At 42.2% G+C, this 22,441-nt stretch overlaps 1 protein-coding gene and 1 long non-coding RNA gene across 4 annotated transcripts in view; one reads left to right on the forward strand and one right to left on the reverse strand.

Annotated features, from left to right (window-relative positions):
• Positions 1–1,491: 1,491 nt before the first annotated feature.
• LOC138690148 (uncharacterized) lies at positions 1,492–11,836 on the reverse strand. The gene is made up of 3 exons (XR_011328963.1): positions 11,099–11,836; positions 9,789–9,909; positions 1,492–1,779 (listed from the first exon to the last, which is right to left on the reverse strand). It is a non-coding gene; the product is annotated as an uncharacterized lncRNA (long non-coding RNA).
• SACS (sacsin molecular chaperone) overlaps positions 8,092–22,441 on the forward strand; it is a 62,456-nt gene continuing 48,106 nt past the window's right edge. For 2 of the 3 annotated variants that reach the window (XM_069808145.1, XM_069808147.1), the window contains exon 1: positions 8,092–8,326. The gene's annotated coding sequence lies outside the window, so the exon portion shown is untranslated. Of the gene's footprint in view, positions 8,327–9,511; positions 9,671–22,441 lie in introns of all 3 variants that reach the window. The other variant, XM_069808146.1, reaches the window with a different exon arrangement.

The following is a 22,441-nucleotide window of genomic DNA, read 5'->3' on the forward strand; positions in this document are numbered from 1 at the left end:
AAGCCTGAGGGCCGTGACAGCATCAGAGGTAGGGGTGCTGCTATGGTCATTATTTTGTTTATTGTTTAATTTATTGTTTTAGTTATTATTTTATTTATTATTGTATTATTTATTTATTTTATCTGAGAACTCCATCTAACACCTAATCCCTTAACAGAGTCTACACTGCCTGGTAAATAAAAATATTCCTTGACAATGAAGAGGAGGCAAACAGCATCACTATAAGATTATCACGGAAAACTGTTCACTAACCAGAATCCTGCCATTATGTCTGTGTGTGTTTTGCAGCCAACTCCTGCCGGTTGTGGATACGTGCCTGGGTGTAGGTGCAGAGGCACCTGGGGCAGCTCCGTTTTGGGAGCAGCGATACCATGGCCAGGCTGTGCTGGGCTCTGTGTACTCCTGGCAGGGGACAGCACGACTTCAGGGCTCTCGGTGGCCCATGGCTGTTGTGGCCATTGACCATTCCTTTCCATTTTGCCTCCTACATGTTTGTGTAGCCAGATGATAGGTAGAAGAAGAGAAAAAGCAAGGACGGTTAGCAGTGAAATCCTAAAAGAAATCCTGCTCAGGGCTGAGACATTTCTGCAAGTCACGGAGAAATCTGGTCTTCACCCCCTTGGGAATGACGCCCTGAAATGATTGCTTTGGATGCTCTAACTGATTTCAGGGGAAGGGAGAAGGGGAGATGGAGGAGGAAAGGTGGGAGAAGAGCTCCATTTATACTTAACTAGTATGAAATACTAGTGGTCAGAAATAAAAGGCCACTGACTTGTAGGTAGAGCCTAAACACAACAAAACATGAGAGAAACTAAAAAATGACAGGGAGTAGCTCTTGAGCCAGACAAAAAGCAGGTAAGGGAAGATGAACAAGATTTTCCCTGTGAGTTGTCTGATAGTGAGACCAATACAGTGGTGCACAACACAGATGAAACAGGAGGTAAAAGGCAAAGTTGGCTATCAAGAAGATTGTGAAAACTGATTTAGGAAGGTTATTTGAGAAGGAAGTACTTCTTAACTTTATGCTCAAGGGTCAATTTCTGCTAAAAAACGTGAAAATGAAATGTGGAACAGCCACACAAAAAAGGAAAAAATACATGAAAAAATGAGTAGAGCATTTCTGAACGAGAAATATAATACTGTCCAGTAGCTTAAAAGTATCTTCTGATTCCTGACTATCCATGGGTATTGCTGATGATCAATGGTATTTTTTCTTCACCTTCCTTTCATAAATGAATTAAGCAGGTTTAATCTTCTTCCAAGGTGAACATTGCTTTTCTAAATATTGCTAGGGCTTCTCTGAATCTGTCCTCTGCATCTTCTTGGCATCCTGCTTAACCAGGATTAAATCAGAATCATGTAGAATCTTGCAAATAGGTCTCACTCACTAATAAATTCCCATTTTCTGTCTTCTGTAGATCACGCTTTCCTTCTTCATGGCTCTACCACACCAAGAGGTTATCAACAACCTTTATGATAATGATTGTGATTATCAAATTATTTTATAGAATTTTGAAAGAAATTTTTATAAATAAAATACATAAAATTACATTATGTATATATTTATGTATAGAATATATACATAATATATAATACATGCATGTTTGTACATTATTATTATTTTTTATATTAATTAATAATCTTTCTTCTGACTGCAGGATGGAGGCAGGGTGGAGGCTTGTTGACACTGCAATCTGACTCGTGATACCAGTCTGTCTTCAAAACCCAGTTAAACACCCCTCATTTCACACAGCTGGCTCTTCTGTTCTGTCATGATCCCTGGTGAGGACATACAAGAGAGAAAGATGAGAGATCCCTGAAATGTTTTCCATAGCTTTACTTATATCCATTGAGGTGTCTGGAAATTGTTACATATGGGTCTTTTCACCTTTCTCTCCTGAGCGTATTCGGCATTCAAATCATGGCAAATGATGTGTTAAACATGTCTCTGCTCTGAACTGTTGAAAATAATGATTAATGCTAGCTCATGCCTATCTTACATTCTGTGTGGTATCACGATTAATCAGGTATTAGCTACCATTGCTTAGGTGAAACATCTTCTCATGTAGGAAAATACCCTTTCATAAATAACCCAAGACTGGAAGTGACACAGCTCTGAGCTGATTGCTGAGGAACAACCTGCAAAAGAACTAATTCTACATAGTTTTTCAAACACTTCCCATAAAGCTCTTCTATGGTAAACAAAGAAAATAAGCCTGTAGCAGGAAAAGCTGAATCAGTTATTTGCATCTATGTTTGCAACAGAGTGCAGGGAAACCTCCATGCTGGCATCCTTCCAGATGGAAACTACACAGATTAGCTGCCTTGACGTGAAGTATGTGTAGAACAGTAGATAAAATGAAGAGTAACAAATTACCAGATGTTTCACCTAGATATTTTCAAAAAGAAGTTTATTTAAGAACTCTGGAATTAAATACCTGAATGACTGTCCATGCTTGTAATTTTTGCTTCAAACCCCTTTGGTTTCCACAGTGCTGGAAAGCAACTGATGAGACTTTTTTTTCAGAAAGGGTTCCAAGAAAGAGCTGAGGAACTACAGACTGGTATGTTCAATATCTGGACACTTTCACAAGATTTCTAACAAAGAATAAAATTAGAGGGCACCTGAATAACTATCACATTGGGCAAAAGACAACATGAAATTTGTAAGTGCAAATCATACATCACATACCTACTTGAACTGAGAGAATCAGCATTAGGGATATTGGAAATCCTGTCTACTTGGATTTCCAAAGGCATTTGAGTTCACTGCCAAAGGTTTTTAAGGAATTTTAAGTGGTCACAGGATAAGACTGCATGGATAGCTGAATAGCTGGTTAAAAGACAGGAAAGAAAAAGTAGCAGTAAATGGTCAATATGCATATATGAATATATATAAAGGACATGGTGTGTATATATATATATATGTATATACGTGAACCTTATAGTGTTCCTAAGGAGCTGTGTAGATGCAATTCTGAGTTGTACACTGGCGGTCTGAGCGCTACAGCCCAATGACCTGCTGTGACATGGCTCCAGCCTCCTCTATCTGCTTCTACAAAGCTGGTTCTTCACCGTCCCGCCTCGCTGGGGAGCCTGAGCTGAGGTCTCTGCCAGTGCATCTTCCACAGCCTTTTTGCCCTTCCTGTAGAGTTTTGCTCCTCCGTCGGTTTTGCCAGTATAAATCCTAGAAAAAGCCCATCTCCTGAATTGGAACACTTGGTGTCAAAGCCGGCTCTTCACGTACGCAGTTCCCCACGTGCCCCAAGGACGCAGAGAGGGCTGCAGTGCGCGGCAGTAGTTAATACATCGACTGCCCTGGGCAAACGGGGTCAGTCAGGCTGCACAGCTCTGGCCGGGCTGCATGCCATCGACGGACAGAGCTGGCATTTACATTTTAGTCAGAGGGTGAATACGTCTCAACATTGTTTTAATTTCCCTGCTTGGAATTTGTACTTGATAATCCAGCCTTTTCATGACTTTTCGTGACCCAGACGATATGTTAATTTTTCCTTTATCATGGTGGTACAAACGCACCAAACCATATTTTTCTTATGATTCCATGAATATTTGCAATATGCATATATATATTCCAATGATGAAAAATATAGTTAATGAAAAAGCAGCATGTCAAGATAATCTGACCCTAAATTAAATTCTCAAAGGACTGTAAAATTCCACACCATTGGTGGTACTAACCCTAATAGCCTGGGCTGGCAACATACTAATCACTCTGGCTCTAGAAGACCAGGCTGGTATTTTAATCACCCAAACACTAATAGCCTGGCCTTCCTGGCATTATAGTTGTTATGGCACTAATAGCCTGGGCAAGATGGTATTTTAATCATCCTGGATCACAGCCTAGATATGTTAATTTTTAACATTTCTGGTTTTTTATCAAGGTTAACAAGAGGTCTACCGCAGATATGATCAATTGCAAAATGCAGAAATCACTATTTTAACTTAAAAAAGAATCAAACTTGGGAGTCTTGACACTCACAGTACTGGACACTTTTCAGTTAGATCACCTCCTTCCCATCTTTCTTCTTTTTTTTAAACTTCTTTTCCCTGCAGCGCCTTTAAACCACCTGTGAGTCACTTGGGGCAGCTGGAGCGGGCTGTGGTCAAGTGTTTGCTGTTCTAAGTATTACAATGATCTTACTACAATATCCAGCTAATGCAGTCCCAGATGTTTAACCTCATATGATAAAAACCCTCTCACTATTGTTGATATTTTAAGAAATTAATTCAGATTGTCAACAATTTGGCTTATCTTTAAATGTCACTAATTAGTTATCTGTTGAACATTCATTGACTTCAAAGAGCCCACTTTGCTGTTAAATAGCGCAGGTCACTAACAGATGGATTTTTCAGGAAGGTTTTATGGCCAAGCTTCATTTTTATCCCCTTTAATTTGAGGTTGGGAGTGCTGGGGGCTGGGGAGACGGATTAAACAGGAAATTGCCAGTTTTCCTCCAACAGCAGAGTGCAATCCTGCAATGCCTGGAATAATTTAATCAAATTGTCGAGGAATTAGAGCGCACTCTATGAAAATTAACTGTGGTTAAGATTTTGAAATTTGTTTCATATTTCTCAAAACGGCTGGGTCACCGCTTCTGAGATTTTTCCACAAAGTTAAAGCAGTCAAAGCTCCCTTATAACTTCTGAACTGGGTCTGCTACCTAAATGCAATACATTGCCATTTGAGAAAAATTCCAGCTCCCCTCATTATGGTGATGGCTGCGTGCGGATGCTGAAACCATTTGCTCGGCCTGGAATGCTGCAGCGGCACAGTGCGTTGCAGGGGCGAGTGACAGGGGTGTGTGGTTTTGGCTGTCCCGGTCCCAGTGCTGCCCAGTGGGAGCCCAGTTCTCCCCAGTTCTCTGCCACGGCCACCCGAGGGGCAGCAGGAGATGCGGTTCGGTGTCTCTCCCCCCGTGGGCATTGTGCGGAGGCTGCTGACACGGGGAGTGCTGTGTGAGAGGAGGTGTGCCGTTTGGGGAGGAGGGAGGTGAAATAAAAGAAGCAGACGAAGTAAGAAGAGGGGTTGTGGCCGAGGGAGGAGGCGGGTGAACTTTATAAGACACCCATTTGAGTATCTGGCTGCACTTCACCCACGTCAGCGCCAACAGAAGTCACACCAAGCTCAGCAGCAGCAACGAGCCTTCTAATGTTACTTGATTTTCACAGCTGGGGTGGTGAAGTCATCAATCAAATACTTATTTTTGCCTTTGTTTTAAAATGTCCCTGGAGGGGAAATTTGCCCTTCACCTGCTTCCCAGGCGGGAAGCCCAGCTGCTCTTTCAGGCTCAGTTTCCAGACACAGGGCTGCCCTCAGCTGGCGTTCTTCCCTAAGAAGCTTGCTAATAATGCTAGCAGTTCCCAATCTATTTTTTCACTGTAGGAAGGGAATTTCAAAGGAGGACTCTTCATGCCTGCTGCTTAAAAAGGATTTGACCACTTTGTGAGAGAATATTTTTAAAGCGTTCTCTTTTCAATGTCCTGTCCCCCATTGCCTCCTACCCTTGCAATGTGTCCTGTGTCATCCATGGCTTGATTCCCACCCCCCTATATGGATTTTTTTCTGCTTTCAGGGCCTGACGTTGATAAGCAGGGCTGATGCCACCCTACTGAACTATGTGACCAGCACGGCCCCGGGCAGTTGCAGCCGACATTCATGCCCTGCTCGGGAAGCGAGGTGTCGTTCTCAGCATGCCAGCACATCGGAGCCAATGCTTTCGGCAGCTAAACTTAGGAGCAGCACAACAGCTGTGTGAGATCATTGCGCTGCCGGAGCTTATCCAGTGGGGCAATGTTTGGGAGACTGGCACTGCATGTTTTCCTGGCTAAACAGTCTGCTCTGCCTGGTTACAATGTCCTTTTGTTTACTTGAACTCAGAGAGGATTTCTTACTGTGACTGTAGTGAACTTTGGTAAAGCTGAGATGTGATGACCAGAAAAATGTGTTTTCCTGATGTCTGTGCTACAAAAAGCAATATTGTGGGGCCAGTTTTGTTGCTTACTTATGCCCAGTACCTCTTGACCTTTCATGATCAGGACTCTAAATATAAGGATGTTGGCCTTCCCCTGTAAATTGCTTGTGATAACACAAATAATTTCACTTACTATCAGATGTACTTTAGCATGAAACGGGCTTCTTCTCCGTGGAAGATTAATGTATCCTTTTACACAATGCTGCTGATGTCTCTTAGTGTTTGCAGTGTTACTTTAACCTTCAACATGAGAGATGTCAGCCTCAGCTCCTTGGCAGGAAAACCGTTTTTTTTAACCAAAAGCAGCAGAGTCACAGTAAAGTCCAGGAGTTCTCTGAGGATGAGTCCTCTGTCTGTACCAAGCTGCAATAGCACTGTGTTTTCTTCCCGTCAGTATTTGTTTTCTCTGCCTCTGCAGGCGTTACCCTGTAGACAAGCTATTTCTAGCGCATCTTCTGTGCAGCCAAGGACTGCAGAGGGAAAGGAGAGGTCCAGACCCCCTAGAAATCCCTAATCTCACACTTTCAGCCAGCCCTGAAGCTCTTGTGAAGTGCTATGTTGGTACGGCGTTTTGAATGAAGACTGACAGGGGTTGGAAGGACGTGTTTCTGGCTGTGGGTTGCTGGACCATGGCGAGGGACAGCGCTCTGCACTGACACAAGGAATTCAAAGCAGCAGGACCGGCAAGATTAGAAGAGCTCTCAAAGGAAAGGTTTCTTCGTTTTCCTTGGTGTTTTGGCTGGGATAGAGTTAATTTTCTTCCTAGTAGCTGGTACAGTGCTGTGTTTTGGACTTAGGCTGAGAATAATGTTGATAACACACTGATGTTCTAGTTGTTGCTAAGCAGTGTTTACACTAAGTCAAGGACTTACCAGCTTCTCACCCCTCCCCACCAGCGAGCAGGCTGGGGGGGCACAAGGAGTTGGGAGGGGACACAGCTGGGACAGCTGACCCAAACTGGCCAAAGGAATATTCCATACCATAGGACATCATGCTCAGTATATAAACTAGGGGTAAGCTTGCTGGGGAATCACTGCTTGGGAGCCAGCCGTCGGGTGGTGAGCAATTGCATTGTGCATCACTTGTTTTGTATATTTTAATTCTTATATCACCATTAATATTTTCTGTTCCTTTCCTGTCCTATTAAACTGTCTTTATCTCAACCCACAAATTTTACTTTTTTTTTCCCCCAATTCTCTCCCCCATCCCACTGAGGGAGGGGAGTGAGCGAGCAGTTGTGTGGTGTTTAGCTGCCTGCTGGGTTAAACCATGACACTTGGAGGACAACCTGCCAGGTTAACAGGTTAGAAATGCCTTAAATGGGTCAATCTTTGTTTCTGTTAAAGGTTGTATCTGAGATCCCTGATTCTTCTGAGGTCTGCTTTATGCAGAGTTGATCACATGAATAGGAATATGAATGTGAAGTACATAAGGAGCTAAATTTTAAAATGTTTAAGTGCTAACAGCAACCTGTGAAACTTGGAAAACAGAAACCAAACTCAGGATGCTACTGGTAGCACATGGACTTCTGAGTTTTGATGTAATCAGCACCGATGAAATTAATTTAAGGCAGTCCTAAAAAGTGTGAGCATAGCACAATGTTGCTAAAGGAAAGAGGCAGAAGCAGAGCAATAAAGGTATTTATGAAAGCTGCTACATAGACAGAAGTTTTCAGAGGGGACTTCTTCAAATAGTGAACATTTTAAATGTAAACATTCTTTGACACAGCAGGATAGTTCAAGCATGAAATAAATTGGTAGAAGATCTGTTATTTCTATTGTATAAGCTGAAAGAAATGCAAAAAGTGAAGAAATAATGCAGCAAAACGTCAGGAAGTAAATTTGAATTAAACAGAACAAACCACAAAATTGGATCTGTTAGAGGAAATACTTCCAATACATCTTATGCCTTGAGTAGCATCTTTTCAAAATGTGTTAATTTGCCCTTCTGCCTCGGTACCCTTCTCCATCCGATGACTACTCTGTGCCTGCAGCTTGTATTGTGCTCCTGAAAGCTGAGGTTAGTCAGGACCGTATCTCTTTAAAAAAAAAACACAACAACCCCACACACAAAGAAAGGAAAAACCCACGGGGAAGGGGGAGCTAAAGCCTCTGCTGCATTGGGCTGCTCGGATACATCGCGGCTGCAGCAGCGGTCACGCATCCCTCTGCAGCCTGCTGATTTTGCAAACGAGGGGGAAAAGGATCGTTTTGCGGTCCAGATGCTGTCGAACACAAGCAACCAATGGAAGAAATGGCACAATGAGCAGACAAGCATGTGGAAGCAGTTTATGAAGAAATAGTTAAATCCTGAGCTTTGTTCCGGCCAATGCTGTAAGTACGAGCTCAATAGCAGATCCCGTGGTCACTGCAGTTGTTTGTGGGAGGTGTTTTATGGGCATCCCGATGCTTTTGGCACTCACGGGTGGAGAAAGCGTTGACTGTGACACGTTTAGTAGTGTATTTAGGCAAATAACTGTATTGTCTGTGTCTCTACAGGATTTGGGGGTGACTCAGGAGCTGCAGTGTGCTGGCAGGGTGGGTGAAGCATAGGGCTTTGCACGGGAGCTTGTTCTCCTTCCCTGATGGCTTGTCTGGGCTCCGCTCTGTAGATGTGCTAGCAGATTGCTGCAGTACCACCCTCCCTGGGCAAAGGCCTCTCTCTGAATTTCAGCGCTGCCTTCAAGCACTGGGATACACAATCCATTTTTTCATGCCACAATGGCTGACTCAGTTTAAAAAAAATCCTAGAATTACTTGTTACACAAACTTACTTCATGCCAAGTGCTCTAGTCTTAATTTTTCTTATGTATGCAGTTGTAGAAAGCTTATGAAATTCCAATAGCTTTGTGTGTTACCATTGGGACTGGTTCTTAACATAGCTCTCCCCAAAAGAGTGCCAAGTATGATTTATTACTCAAAGGAATGAACATTTTCCTATCTTTGGTCTGTTTCTAGCTGAAGTAGATGTATGTATTTTTAAATGTAAACATTTGTTCTTATGGAAATCCAGTGTCTTATTCTTTGGCAAACGATTTGATGCTTTTTATTCTGCATATGCCCTAATGATCTAGTACAGCTTTAAAAACAAGCAAAAAAAGCAGAGCTAGAGCAAATTTACTGCACTGTGTTTCTCAGCAATTTTTTTTGGTAATCAGGCAAAATTTTTTATTGTAGCTAAAACTATGCATGTCAGCAGAGCAAAAAAACTAAGTAATGAGTATTTTCCTTGTTATTTTACGAGAATATCAATTTTGCTTTCATCTGTCTAAGTACTGCGTAAGTCCATGGTCATTTGCTCTAAACCAAAGAATATCATCTAATTGATGGCCTCTGCGGTTGTGCCTTGGTACTTACCCCAGCTGGTGCAGAAACCACTGGGAGATCTCACTCCAGTAGCAGGGGAGGTAACAGCAGGGTAGTTGTGATGAGCAGACTTGCATGTTAAGGAGGATGAGTAATTGATGCAAGGAGCCTTTTTTTTTTGTGCATCTCTCTTGGGACCTGGCGGAACTGCAGCTCCTGATGCTGATGGCTGCAAGTAACTACACACTTCTGCCCCATGAGGCTGGTCACCTCAGTGGGGACGTAAGGCAGAGCCTCCCTTACGCTGAGGAACCCACAGGGAAGTTTTCTCAGCATTGCTTTTGGAGTTGCCCTCCCCTCGTATTCTCAGAGGTATTACAGCCCCGACAGCTGTTTATTTGCAAAACAACTTCTTATTGCTTGCTATCAGAAACTGAATTATAAGAGGCCCAATTTAGCCCTTAATGAGCTTATAACAAAATACTGTTACCTAGGGAGTACTCCAGCTGTGAATGTGAATGCCGAGGCTGTGGTATTGTCAGTGTTCATTCTTGTCCCTTCCTCTCCTGTGTCAGGATTTTCACCCTCCCAACACCAAGCAGCATCTCTGCCTGGAAACAGGATTTCCAAAGATTAGGAGAGTAATCATTTGCATTGTCATGTAAGGGTTGTAAGAATACAAAAAGAATACAAAACCCCAATCCCACATAGAGAATTTCTGTTCCCATACTGAAAATGTGCAGGACCATGACATAATTTAATTAGATAAAATTGTTTTAAAGGCTGCCTACTGTCGTGTGAAGACAGTGGGAAAAGTTCAGCTCCTGTGTACTTCCATTGTTTTCAGCAGAATTACACTGGGGTGAATTTGGCATTTTTGGGGCCAACTGGAAAACCTTTTCTTTCTCCGTCCCCCTTGCTTAATTGTTTTCCTGTTTTCCAGACATGATTTTTTTTATGGCCTACAGGGCAACAGGCCCAGATTAATAGAAAAATAACACGAAGGATCTAAGATGCCCAAGTTAGGACCGTGCTTGCCTGAGGCTCCCTGTAAAGTCAATGGAAACACAGGAGCACTTCCAGGAAAATTGATATACCCCATACCTAAAATTAGCCAGTGGTCATTGTGCTTCACAATGTTTGGGGGCTGCTTGGACTCTGGTCTCAGAAGCACGGTTTCTAAAATACTGGATGAGTTTTTATGTTAAAAAATACATGAAAGTGTATAATACATTTTTTTTTATAATCCAAAAGAGCATTTTCTTGACGAGTTTAAACAGTGATTAGCTGCCCAGTTTGTATGAACCCTTGGAATAACACACAGAATTGAAAAAATGCATGTCAGATGTTGAAGTATTTGAACTTTTGGAAGATTTAATCTTTTTACAGATAAGTTTTAATTAGTTCAGTAATATTTTTTGTTATACACAATTATTCAGCAATTATTTCTGCCTCAGTTAAGAAATATAACAAGTCACACATTAATTTGGTGCAGTAAGTTTTCTCAGTGTATTTACTGGATATATTTGCATTTTAGCAGTCTTGAACTAAATCTTTAAAAGGGGTGGTCTAGTTTAGTAGCATTTTTCTTCTTTTTGACCGGGTCTATAGAAGACAGTCATTGCTTGGAATTTTTAGCAAGTATGTTGTTAGTTGTGATGGAGGTACACCAGAGCTGTGTGAAGAAGGAAGGTTTCACGCTTCCTGTGAAGACCTCCATGTGTTTATGCACAAAGAAATGTGTAGCCATGAAGGTCAGACTAGAGATAAATGTGGCTTAGTTGTCTTCCCTAAACTTACCTGTAGAAATTGTCTCCACCCACGTGAAACCAAAATAAGGCAGCATTTCTGGTAGGCGATGATTAGGCTCAGGACACGATGGGGCAGGTGTTTTGAGCTCCTCTGCTGACGTCTCAGGAGGGCATGAATGTGCCCCAGGCTCAGTAGTAAGGTTTAGCTTCTTTTTTCTTACAGGAGAATGACACAGCTGGTTGCATATCCCAGTCACCACCTATTTGAGATAAGACAGCTGGTGGAAAATAGTAAAGGTCAGAGCTCTGGTCTCCTATGAAGAAAGAAATAATAATGTTAGTGTTTAAATTACCAGTTTTAGTTAAAGCTTCAGTGAAGCAAAAGAGGCAGCTTGTACCTATTTTAGGAGAGGCTAATTTACCTGGCTGTCTCTTCGTTAGTTATGTATGGTACATGGTGGAGCTTTACAGCATTAACAGCAAAATTATTGTCGGGTTTTAACTAATGTAAGCTGAGATCCTGGAGAACATGATAGTAGCTTCAGAGTGGTCTGATGTGCTTTACAAGCAGGCACCAGCTGTCGCCGAGTCCTGTTCCATAAAATCATTCGCACTATGAAAGAAATTGCTAATGTCAGGTGATATCTGGAAACCTGTTGGGAGAGAAGGGGAATTGCAGTATTGTGCTCTCAATCCTTGCTTATGCTACCTGCGCTTTCCCAGAAACTGTCCCCTGTAAACCTTCCCCTTCCTTCTCAAATTTCTCCTTCTGTATTGTTCTTTTTCTCTGTCCCAGGCCAATTCCTACGTGAATTATCACTTCTGATCAACTGTCATGAGGTTTTTGTAACAGCAGCGTCCCCTGCCTGCCCCAGTCCTCCAGCAGCATCTCACATTTCTTCTCCTCCTCAAAGGTGAATTTGGAGGCCTTGGCCATATCTGTGCTGCTAAATAAGACAGCTAGGGAACAAAAATCTGCTTAGGACCTTAGTGCTCTCCTTTGTGCTCAGAGGTGCAGCCAAGCTCATGCCTGCACGGGACCAGGACGAGCACGTGGTGAGCCATGCTCCCTGTCTAGAGCAGTCAGTCCATGGATGAGAGGTGGAGCAGGCTGTGCACTGGAGCGTGATTTTTGCACTGTAGAGTGATGTGGAGTCTCTTTCCAGGTGCTAACAAGTAATTTTCACCTCATTACCTTTATCTTCGTATTGGACTGGCATTGGAAACACTTCCCTGACTCTTGGCATAGGCTCGTGTTACCCCAACAGCCCACCATGCAGTATCTCAGCCTGACAGTGTTGATCCACCACAGCAAATTAGATTTAAGAGTTGAAGAACTTTAAATGTTTTCCGGTTTGCTTTGGTTACTTCTGTCAATGTTAAGCACATCTCTTTAAATCATATTGGTCATTTCATGTTTATACAATGTATGTATATGTACATGGGGACTTCCCCAAAACAGCAGTAGTGGGGTGGAAAGCTCATCACTTTGGGACACGTACAATTATATACAATAAATATTTGGTTACATATGTTAGAGAGCACTCCCTTACTGCAGAAAAATGGATCGTTAGACCTGAAAGAGCTTTTTCATCTCTTCTGTGATGCCACAAAAACTGATTTATTTCAGTTTCTCATTAGCTGTGACAAGGATGATGTCAGACAAGTTGTGCATGCCCTGTCTTATAAATAATAAATGAGAAGGACCATGTCTCCTCTTTCTCTAATGGATCAGTGTTACAGCTGGATGGAAAAGGCACCAGCTTGCTTTATGGAACATAATGGAGTAATAAAATTGCTCAGACTCACTTGAGTGTATTGATCCCCGGGGCTCCTGCTTGCCCCTTCATCTTGATCTCTGGCATTTCTCATCATGTTGTAAAATACTGCTTTGATTAAAAGGAATAACAATAAGCTTTTGAAGTTTTATAAAAAATTAGAAATAATAGAACAAAGTGCATGTTCTTGTTGGTCTCCTTAAACCCTATAAACCTTCCAAATACCCTTTCAGTGGAGCTTCGTTTATTAATTATTAATTTAGCAACTTCAATCTGAAATGTGCTTCTCACTTCTTTCTATTGCAATGCTTGCAGAGAGCACTTTGTTGTTATAAGCTCCTCATTAATGATAATTTTCACTAATAAGGTGCTGTTTAATCAAGTAGTTCAAAACACTCTGCAAACACTCATGAATGCAGCTTTATGATACCTCTATTGCTTAATATAGCTGCTTGTGAATAACATTATTTCTGTTTCATATGCTGAAAAGTCCATATTCAGTTCCTTGGTCTTTCTCTTTCAGTGTTAGGCCACCTTTTTAGCCTCTTTAATTAAGAAAAGAGAGCACTGAAATACCTGTTTAGAAAATAATACCTAGAGTTGGATATGTTCTGAAGCAATAGAAGAAAAGATGTTAAATCATGGGCACACCACATCTTGGTGGAGTTCCTCTAAGAATATTTTTCAACAGCAGTTGTTGTCGTGAATGGCACCTGCTAAGCAAACATGCTACGTTTCAGTGCTTTCACACAGGTTTGCAGCATCAGCAAAGGAGTTAAGTATTCTCAGCTTTTAAAAGATTTTCTCCCCACTGTCTCAGCTTGCTGTATTGACCCAAATCTCTGTGTTGATCTTTTTTCTTCTGCAATATTTGGCATTCTTAGATGAAAATTTTCAGCATAGTGTGTCCCAATTTAGAGGCAAACCCTCCTACTTATAGAGAAGAAATTAATATAGATAAATTTGCTGCTTAAAAGCATACTAGTCATAGACAGAAAATACCATACCATTTGTCATTAATTTGGGCTGACAAGCGGCATAGAGATGAAAATACTTCTGGTCATGTCTGTCAAACTCCATCCATACTTGTACAAGTATGCAGTGAACTTAAGAGCCTTTTCCTGCTGCTTTTATAAAAGAACAGGCTTGGACGAACAGAAGAGAAGAAAGCAAATGTATTTATTTTTTACTAAGATCAGTAACTGAAAATAAAATTTGGCCTTGCAACAAACACTTCAGAAGTATTTATCTGTTGGTCTGAACAACACCCTTTGCCAGGTAGACAAACAGCGCTCATCAGAGCTCATCTGGCTTTCAAGTCTGTTTCCAAAACAGCTCCCTATACTTTGCGGCAAGATTTGTCTGGCTGCTGTGTGGAATTGTTCTGGAGAAAGAAGACAGCCTGCAAGATATTCCCCAATTCTTGCTTATGGACCTGTCTCTCTCCTTGACATGAGTTATAGAGGCATGCAGAATTAAGTCTCTGATAGTGAATTTATGCTATAAAAGTACCGTTTTTACACAACCTAACCATCGTTATTTCAGGCCTTTTGACCTAAAAAGAACCCTACTGTTCCTTCAAAACTCCCCCACATCTGCCAAGGCCACAGGGATGTCAGGTAGGACACAGAGACCCGGGAGCAGGGGTACGCGCTGGCTGCATGGCCCAGATCTAGCCTGGTTCTGACCTGGAGCACACGTGAGTCAGTGTGCTCCATTTAGACCGGGGACCGGGTCCTGCTTTTGGGGCAGAGGGCTGTAGTAGCGTAGACAGTCTAAGCGCTGTATATGTTTCCAAGATGGAAAGAGAGACAGGGTCCCACTAGTCTAAAGGCTATATACATTTCTGTAAATGTAAATGGTCTTTTATGGGCAGGACGGGAACTCATCTTAACCCTTCTGCTCTGCCATATGGCTGCCTCTGTCTTTATCTTGTTGCGGAAAGTAGATTTTCTGTCTGTGTTGGATCTTAAATATTACAGCCTCCTCTGCTGTGCTTTTGTAGTTACAGTCTTGACCTGCTAATACTGACCCAGCTGCTGTTGCGCAAATGATTTTCCTGACATGCCGCTAGAGCAAGGTTGCCCTGCTCTATGCTTTTCTTGATTCCTCTCCTTTACTAAGCATCAAGCATGAGCTGCCTGTCCTTACTTTCAAAGTCTTTGCAACCCTCATGCATGCTATTCTCCAGTACTGTGAAGCTGAGCTCCCTTTTTGCTTGGGTAATAATGTTCTAATGTTCCCATGTCATTTTTTCAATTGAACCTCTCAGTGTGTTCAGAGGTTGCTACATGTTGATCTGAATCAAGTGGGGATGATGAGGAGGCACTGTGCAGCTTGTGTCTGAAACCACATCGCACAACGTGGCCATATGTCCCTATCAGCTGGTGCTAATGGGGAGGATGGAAATTGTAGTTGCCTCTATCTCCTCCCTGCCTCTCCTCATTACTGTCCTTTTTGAAAAATATGTTAGACAACTCCGGTTTGGTAATGAAGTATTAAAAAGGGACAATCTTTCAGCTACGCCAGTGTTATGGCATCACCATGTCCTGCTACCAGGTCCTGCAGGCTCTGTTCCTAGGACTGTGATTCTGGGGTCTGTACTGGGGTGTTGCGACTGTCATTATTAGGGGATTGGGAACTGCCGTGAAGGGAACTTTCTGAGACACCAGGCAAGTCTCCACACTTCAAGCAAGCCATTTTTTACTCAGGTACTGTAATAACTAAATACCAAGTCTTCATCACACATGCCAGTCAAGCCCTAGGTATAAGATACTGTCCATCTAATGCTGCCTGGTTGGCCCTGATGGCCACAAGCTTTGATGGCTTAGTCTCTGAGGCTGAGATGGCCAGACTCGAGAGCTCTTCAAAGAGGGCAGCCGGAACTGAAGGGGGCTTCTTATGTCTCCTCCAAGTGCCACTGGGTATTGCTGGAGTTTATATACACTTTTCCATAGGTCAGGACCAGTCTGGTCAAAAGTAATACCTCCTCTCCTCACAGGTCTGGTCTGTTCATTCAGGTGGCTGTTACGTATTTGCAGGCTGGTTGCCGATTATGTGATTCCTTCTATATAGTTGCAGATTGAGTACTTTTAGTCTAGATTTGATACTATTATGCAACTATACCAACCAAACAGCTATTACAAAATATTGTGCTTCCTGCTCTAAATCAGGCAGTTCTGTGGTATGTGGGTGCAAAGCAAAATGGATGTGTTTCACTTTTCTGCCTTAAATTGGGCAGGCCTCGGTGCAAGTAAACAGGACAAAATCATCAGCATTGATATTCCTTGCCAGCTGACTGAACAACAGAGTGAGCTTCTGTTTTAGACTACACTAAAACAATTTTTTACTTAATGTATCGATTCATTTTTAGTTTAGACCCATACATTTAGCAAATCTGAGATGCATGAGTAAGCTTTCTTTAAAATAAAGCTTTGTCGACGCTATGTTGACAACACAAAAGTATTCCCAAACCATAAATACAAGATCATTTTATCCAGTTCTGTTGGAGAAATTAGGAGTGGATACAGTGAGCTGGTAACATGCCCCACAGGCCAGTGAACTCATTTGCTCTCAGATAAGAGGGTAGATGTGAATTTCAGAGCTGAAAGCTTCTCCCCACCCCTCCCCAGCTGCCATCTTCCAGATAACACAAATTTAGACCCTATCAGCTTAGATGTCCCAAGTGATTGCCAGGGCTTGGCTGTGCACAGAGGAGCTCTGTGGGGTTGGAAGGGATCTCCTGGAAGAAAGCAGTGCTCTGATGTCATAGGCTGTGAGAGCCTTTTTTGGAAGAAAGCTGATCAGTCTCCAAAGCTGAACACTTTTCTGTGTTTGCATCTTCTTTTGGAGAGCTGCCTGAGAACCTCATTGCTTTATGATTCGTTTTTCCCCACTCTGGGCTCAATTTCTTCTGGGATAATTTAACCCTATATTTTTTTGTGCCCACAGGATCTAATAGGTTAAATAGGACTTCTTTTCCTGTGCTCATTCATCTAATAGATATACAAAGAATAATCTTACCTTCTCTTTGCTATCTTTTCTTTCATTCCCCTTGGCTATAGAGGCCAGTTTTTCTTAGTCTCTGCTTAGAGGACAGGCTGTTGATTCCCTTGGCTGTTCCTGTGGTTTCAGGTCATGTCTTTGGGAACTCTCATTAGCTTCTTATTATCATCTGCCATAGAGCTGGTTCTGTATCTACCATTATTGTAATAATTTCCATCTTTTCCTGCTTAACTGATAGTTTCAACATGGTCAGTGTTTCTAAACTTCAGAAGATGAGATTTATGCCATTTCCTTTCTCTGGAAGATAATTTTTCAACAGAAGATATTAGGTTGACTTCATATTTTGTTGTATTTTAACTCATTTTGCATTTGCCTTCATGTCTTTAATTAGTCTTTTCTTTCTAAAGCCTTGCACACTATTGATGTTGCACAAAGGATCTGTAGTTGCCCAGACCACTGTTTCCTAGTCATATAGTATTAACCTCTGTTTGATTTATTGATAATATTTCCTATTAAAACTGCAGTTTTGTGTTCCAGTGTTCTTGGACAGAGATAATCTAGTTTCTTCCAACTAGAGTGAGTTAACTTTAACCCCTACCTCAGTTGTGGAATTCCAGTTTCGGCACTTTTTTTCCACTAGACATGTCATCTTGGTCCCCATATTGAATGTTAAAAAAATAAATGGGAATGCTACTTGCCTCTGTTACATTACCTCTGTTACAAGTTGTGCATGAGGCTTTCTAAGTGAAAAGGCCATATCTCAAATTGTGCCCAGAAATCATTTGGAAGCTGTTGCAGAGTAGGAGGTGCATCATTCAGTGAGGTGGTACACTGCACACAACCTGCAGTCCAAAACTGCTATGAAGGTCCCTGACATGATGAATCAGAGCTCAGTTCCATCAGATGCAGTTACGTCAGCAACACACACTCGTCTCACCTGGAGATCCCTCAAACCCGGGCTGTCTGCCTATCTCATACCTCCTGAAGGATAGAATGACTTGGCAGGCTCATGATGTTATCATGAGCTCATCATAAGCTTTCCAGTAATTCAACATGAAAAAAGGTTCTTTGCAATAGTAATTGACAACAGGGTATTAGGAGAAGGCTTGGCTTCCTGAATCCTCCTTTGAGAGCTGCTAACATCTCCCCCTCCATGAAAGTACTGGGAATATTCTGTAACTGTAGACTTGAAATTTCCTTGTCAGGCTTTTGTCAGTCAAATGCAGATTTCTGACTTGTAGGTCTGATAATTTCAATCTATCTCAACAATTAAAGAAGGAGGTACTGCAAAACACATTCATCCAATAAATAAATCACATTTATGTATATCTGATACAGGTTAGTGTTTTGTGGCTATCAATCTTGCCTGAATCCAAGTATCTGTAAACAAAAGGGCTAACCTCCATATAATAATGAATACTTACTTAATGAGAGAAAAAAAATTAATTCAGCACTTGAAACAGCTTTGCTTCTCAGGACTTTCAAATTACTGTGACAAGCAATTCTTTCCAATCTTCATTGCAATTATAAGAATAATAATGAAAAAGACCCTGAACTGTCCTTAGAAGACAGAAAGTCCAACTAAGAACACAACTGCTCCTAACAGCAGGCTAACATCTTTCCTTCCTGGCCATCTGTGCTGCAAGGTGATCAAAGACGAAGATGCTAGGCCAGAGAAGGTAGTGAGGCCATATCACATTGATAGCTGAGGTTATAGAGGCTTCAGGTAAAGTCTAAACCAAACATCAATTCATTTTACTGATTGAAGACAATTTTTTTTAAAGATCTGAACCCATCTGCTCTTAACTTAAATGTTGAAGTAAGATCAGTAGGAAGATTTGAATATAGCTAAACCCTTCACTTGAAGGTAAAATAACAATTATTTTAAAAACATTGTGTGAAAGGATAACTTTCCATATGTATGTATTACTTATGATAATTACTTGGAGCTTGATTTACTTAATAGGTAAGAAATCTTCCTAAGTATATTTTTTTCTGCTTTAGACATTTGAACATAGATAAAGACTTAATTATTTGTGATCATCTAAAACAAATGACACAAGTTGTATTCTCAGTCAGTATACTTAAGCCCAAACTGCCTGTTAGTAGTTTACAAGTGTATTGGTTTTGTGTGGCAAGGTTTTGGTAGCGGGGGGCGGTTACAGGGGTGGCTTCTGTAAGAAGCTGCTGGAAGCTTCCCCTGTGTTCGAGAGAGAGCGAGCCCATACCAGCCGGCTCTAAGACGGACCCACCGCCGGCCAAGGCCGAGCCAATCAGTGATAGTGGTAACGCCTCTGTGATAACATTTTTAAGAAGGAAAAAAAAAAAGTCGGGACAGTGAGAAACAGCTGCCGGAGAGAGGAGTGAGAACATGTAAGAGAAACAAGCCTGCGGACACCAAGGTCAGTGCAGAAGGAGGGGAGGAGATGCTCCAGGCGCCGGAGCAGAGATTCCCCTGCAGCCCGTGGGGAAGACCACGGTGAGGCAGGCTGTCCCCCTGCAGCCCAGGGAGGTCCATGGTGGGGCAGATCTCCACCTGCAGCCCGTGGAGGACCCCACGCCGGAGCAGGTGGGTTCCCAAAGGAGGCTGTGACCCCGTGGGAACCCTGCGCTGGAGCAGGCTCCTGGCAGGACCTGCGGATCTGTGGAGAGAGGAGCCCACGGAGCAGGTTTTCTGGCAGGACTTGTGACCCCGTGGGGGACCCACGCTGGAGCAGTGTGCTCCTGAAGGACTGCACACCGTGGAAAGGACCCATGCTGGAGCAGTTCGTAAAGAACTGCAGCTCGTGGGAATGGCCCACATTGGAGAAGTTCGTGGAGGACTGTCTCCCGTGGGTGGGACCCCACGCTGGAGCAGGGGAAGAGTGTGATGAGCCCTCGCCCTGAGGAGGTGAAGCAGCAGAAAATAATGTGTGATGACCGTAAACCCCATCCCTGTCCCCCTGCGCCGCTGTGGGGGGCTTGGTGGAGAATTCCAGGGGGGAAGTTGTGCCCGGGAAGAAGGGAGGGGTGGAGGGAAGGTGTTCTGAGACTTCGTTTTATTTCTCATTACCTTACTCTGGTTGATTTGTAATAAATTGAGCTAATTTTCCCCAAGCTGAGTCTGTTTTGCCCATGACGGTAATTAGTGAATGATCTCTCCTGTCCTTATCTCGACCCGCAAGCTTTTTGTTATATTTTTCTCTCCCCTGTCCAGCTGAGGATGGGGGAGTGATAGAACGGCTTTGGTGGGCACCTGTCATCCAGCCAGGGTCAACCCATCACAACAAGGTAGGAGGAAAAACAGATAAAGAATTCAGATACCAAAGTTAGGTATTCAGAATTTAGGGCATAATTGACTTTATGGTTAAATAAATATTCTTCCTAAGTTCATCTTTAAAATAAGTTCATTTACTGTTTCATCTTAAGTGCATTTCTGCAAAGTGCACTTCAGGTGCAGTCTTAGACTTCATGTGTCTGTTATAATGGTCTTCTGTATACAGCACTGGAAAGTGCCTTTATGTAACCATGAAGGATATTTGATTTTCCTTGTAATTCAGCCACTAGTAATGTTGCAAAACAATAATCAAGGTGTGAGTTTTCCAGCTTACTCTTGAACAAAATTGCTCGAGGGAGATATTTTTGTAGCTAAAAGAATCATCTCAGCAATCCTAACAAAATCTAATTAAAACAAAAACAAAGAGAAGGAAATCTGTAAAAGTATTCACTTGCCCCTGGGCAATCATATTTTTAGACCACTTGACCAACTACTTTTCCCTCCAGCCTTGTATCACTTACAGAGACTGACTTCAGCAAAAACTACTGCTGGCACAATTATTCTGAAATTTTAGTATTTTCTGTACAAGGGCTCAGTTCCTATCCTGTCCTTCATCTGGTTTCTCATCAGGGACTCATAAGACTGACGTGCCACTGCTAGATAATTCATAAACTGTTGTACTGGCAAGTCTGCACAGAACAGTGTGTTGCTATGCTGGATGGCCCAGGCGAGCTCAGATACTAGAAATTATATAGCTGCATTAGTGTTCAGCTCAGACTTAGTGTACCCTGCTTTAGAGCAAGCAGAGCTTATCAATTAAGCTGGGTATCTCTAAATGGCATTGTATTGTGCAGTCAAGTCATAACCCATATTCCTGCTATTTTTTTCTCTGCTTAATAGCCCCATTGTTCATATGTTTGTGACTGCAGAGCTCTTTAGGTTTCTGTATTATGGTTCGTTGTCAGCCTCAGTTTCCTGTACTGGAAAACCCATTAAATGGTTCAGAGCTAACTCTTAAGCACAAATGGTTCTCCTTCTGCTTGTCCTTTTGTGTGGCACTCACTGCTTTCAGTTTCAGAGGTCTTAAAATCTCCAAGTGCCTGGAGAACAGCAGTGAGGTTTTAACCACATGGCTCTTTTCCTCAGTTTTGTTTTTTTTAAGCCTTTTTCTCCAGCTGCTATGTATTGTTGAGGAATCACTCTGAGACATTTTTGCTGGGGATCTAAGTTTACTTCATCAGAATTTGATGAAAGGATTCTTTATGGATGATTCAACTGCGCAGCCCCAGATGGTTGCTGTAAGATTATCTGAATACCACAGAATCAAACTGTTAATTAGTCATATTATTACAAATCATTTTTAGAGCTTTCATATTGTTGCATGCAGTCATACTTCCTAAGTCACCTTTTCTATAAGTGAAGTATTGGAAATCTTGTGTTAAGCACGTTTACTTGTTGAGAATTGTGCTTCCTTTGTTCCTTTGAGAAAGAAACAGATGAAGTTGACACAGGACCTATTTTTTGGTTTCAATTAACTTATTATTCTTGAGAATAAGTATTGTACTTTTTTTGGCCCCCAAGACAAATTTCCTCTACTCCATGGCTTAGGGTAGCGGTCATCTTAGCTGATGTATCCATGCAGCATTGAGGAGATACTGGCTTCATCTTGAGAACCACAGGGCTGTCAGCTCTGCTTGCTGCAGCGCTGGGTCGGTACTGCTCCGCTCCTTCTGGTTTTGGAGCTAGCAGCTGCTCAGGTAACTCTGAACCATTTTCCAGTATGTGCTACAGATGTACCCATACCGAATCTACTTCTTACAGTTACGGCCAAACTTCACTGTCTGCTGCTGGAGGCTATCATCTCTCTTTTAATCATAAAGAAGTTTTCACAGTTGATAAAATTTCAGTGACTGTCAGATGACCACCACACCGAGAGGCAAAGAGCAGGAGAGGGGGTTCACTCAGCTTGAGGGAAATACGTGACCTTGCTGCAGGTGACAGACCTTAAGGTTGCTTTGAACTTGCCCTGGACTCTGGTGGGTGTTTTGATGAGCAATGTGTCTGTGCTCTCATCTGCACTCTTGCTGGTGCAGCTTTTTTCTCTTCTAAGTCTTGTGGCTTGAGTAGGTGTTCAAACTGCCTAAATGTAAACCAATTGCAATTACTTCCTAGAACACTTCGTAAATCAGACCTTTCTCAAATACTTGGCTGACCACCTGGTTCATGCAGTCAAGGTTAAATACATTCCCAGATTAGTGTTTAGCTTGGCAGAGTCTTCTGTGATTTTTGCCCCCCTGACTCCCCATGTGGCATATAGTCATCAAGTCAGGTTTAGCTGGGAATTTTCTTTGTT

Source organism: Haliaeetus albicilla, chromosome 20 (assembly GCF_947461875.1).
Source record: "Haliaeetus albicilla chromosome 20, bHalAlb1.1, whole genome shotgun sequence".
Classification (NCBI taxonomy): Eukaryota; Metazoa; Chordata; class Aves; order Accipitriformes; family Accipitridae; genus Haliaeetus; species Haliaeetus albicilla.